This window comes from Dromiciops gliroides, chromosome 2 (genome assembly GCF_019393635.1).
Source record: "Dromiciops gliroides isolate mDroGli1 chromosome 2, mDroGli1.pri, whole genome shotgun sequence".
Classification (NCBI taxonomy): domain Eukaryota; kingdom Metazoa; phylum Chordata; class Mammalia; order Microbiotheria; family Microbiotheriidae; genus Dromiciops; species Dromiciops gliroides.
Window position 1 is genome coordinate 587,570,682 of NC_057862.1, and position 2,605 is coordinate 587,573,286.

The 2,605-nt window shown below is 38.4% G+C and overlaps 1 pseudogene; it reads right to left on the reverse strand.

The window, feature by feature from the left end:
- Window positions 1-2,310: 2,310 nt before the first annotated feature.
- On the reverse strand, window positions 2,311-2,402 carry LOC122745013 (annotated as a pseudogene).
- Window positions 2,403-2,605: the final 203 nt, after the last annotated feature.

The window sequence follows — 2,605 nt, forward strand, 5'->3', positions numbered from 1 at the left end:
AGTCATTGGCTTTAACTTGTGTCTCAGAACTGCCATGTTAAAATAAATTCTCATTTCTGTCTGAATACATTTAACTTTGTTCTATTTGATCGGTTGACATGTTGCAAACACTGCTCACCTTGAGCCTCTTTTGAAGGAATCATTTTTCCTTTTTCTTGAACACTCTATTGTTTCTTTTGAAGATTAGGCTTTCATCTAAAGGACTTTTTTAAAATTGCAAAATAAACTTTTTGGAATATTATATTCCAAATTTGCCTTTAATTTGAAAAAATAATGGAAAGAACACTGACTTTGAAGTCAGAGTACTTAGACTCAAATCTCACCTCAGATTCTAACCTTGTAACATTGGCCAAGACACTTAATGTCTTTGGGCCTCAGTTTCTTCATCTGTAAAATGAGGGAGTTTGGACCAAAGTAGCCTCTGGGATCCTTTCTAGGGGTAGATATATGAATTGTAAATAAAGGTAGGCAGCTAGGTAGTTCAATGGATGGACTGAGCTTGGAGTCAGGAAAGACAGTTCAAATCTGGCCTCAGATACTTAGTGGCTGTGTAACCTTGGGCAAGTCTATCTTCTCTTTGCCTCAATCCACCAGAGGAGAAAATTGCAAACCACTCCCGTATCTTTGTCAAGAAAACCCCAGGGACAGTACTGGCATGCTATGGTCCATGGGGTCATGAAGAGTCAGATGTGATTGAACAACAACACTAACAACAGAAGCCCAAGGTTTTATATGTTAAAGAGGAAATTTTTGACCGATGTGTGGAGAGAAACTCGCTGGGATTGATACTCTATATTAATGATCGATTTACTACTAAAACTGAAGTCATACCTTTCAACCTTTCCAAAGGAAAATTAGAATGATAAATTAATGTAGCCAGAGGATATGGATACCAGCTGTTCTTTCCCTACTTGGTAGGAAAAGCACACTTTTCTCCTGGTATCTCAGCATTCTCTCTCCTCCCAATGTTCACCATGATGTTGCTCTCTCCAGGGTTCACTCCTCCATGATTCTTTCTACTTAAGTGCAAACAAAACAGAACCTGCCCCTAGATAGTGGGAAGAGCTCTGATCTGGGAGTTAGGGGACCTGGGATCTAGTCCTGGCTCTTATGCTAACTTTTAAAACATAAGTTATATCATTTTATAACTTTGGACAAGCTGTCTGACTTCTCTGTTTGTGAATTTCCTATATATGAAGCAGATTTCTTTTTTTAGCACTAAAGTTCTATGTCTCTCTGAAGAGGACTAAAGATATAAGGGGAAAAGGAGAGTCAAGATCAGGGATTCTGAACCTTTTCTGTAATCTTAGAGAATTTCTTGGGTTCATCCAGAGGTTAAATGACTTATCCAGGGTTACACAGCCAGCCTGTACCAGAGATGGGCTTGAACCTGGGTCTTCTTGAACCTGAGCCCAGCTTTTCAACCACTTTACGACTTTGCTTTTCAACGTGTCCCCTTTGGTAGTCTCATGGAACCTATGTATCTCTTCAAAGAATAATATCTTTAAATGTATTAAAGTATATAGGATTACAAAAGAAACCAATTATATTGAAATATAGTTATTAAAACATATGCATGTGCATGTGTATACCCACACATATATTTGTTGTCGTTCAGTTGTTTTCAGTCATGTCTGATTCTTTATGACTCCATTTGGAGTTTTATTGGCAAAGATACTGGAGTGGTTTGCCATTTTGTTCTCTAGCTAATTTTACAAATGAAGAAACTGAGGCAGACAGGGTGAAGTGACTTGCCCAGGGTCACACAGCTAGCAGGTGTCTGAGGTCATATTTGAACTCAGGTTTTCCTGACTCCAGGGCCAGTGCTTTATCTACTGTACCACCTAGCTGCCCTACACACACACACACACACACACACACACACACACACACACACACACACACACACAAAATATACACATATGTATGTATGCATATGTATTTGTGTGTATGTTCATGCACCCCAGTTTAAGAATCTTTGTCTAAATTCATGAAATTTTTGTTGTGCCATATTTAGAGGAAGAGCAAGGTCCAGTGATCTTGCTCAGTGACAAGGTGCTTCTTAAATAAAATGTATCATTAGACCAGGTAGAACTCTAACCTATAGTCCATGATTTAGAAGGGTAATATTTTGTATACTGAATCATTAAGATATGCTTTAGCCAAGTCATATAGGAAATCATTTAGTGAGCCTGTCTTGTACTTAGGAGGGGATCTGCAATATTCCTTCCTGCTTGATCTGAAGAAAGCAAGAGGGAAGATAGGATAAAAAACATTGCCTGTTCAATTTCTACTCATTCTTTTTTTTTTTTAAATATGGAACGCTTCACGAATTTGCATGTCATCCTTGCGCAGAGGCCATGCTAATATAATTTTAGTATATGTGCTGCCGAAGTGAGCACTCTACTCATTCTTTAAAGTCCATCTCTGCTGCTTTCTCCTCCATGAAGCCATCCTCTGGCTTGATACAGCTTTCCTCCTTGGACCTCACATAGCATCTTGTCTTGTAATTCTCTAATGCATTTACATGGTTTTGTGAATTATAATTATCTGCATCTATACCTTTTCCCCACTACTACATTGTCAGTTCCTTTAGGATGGTAGT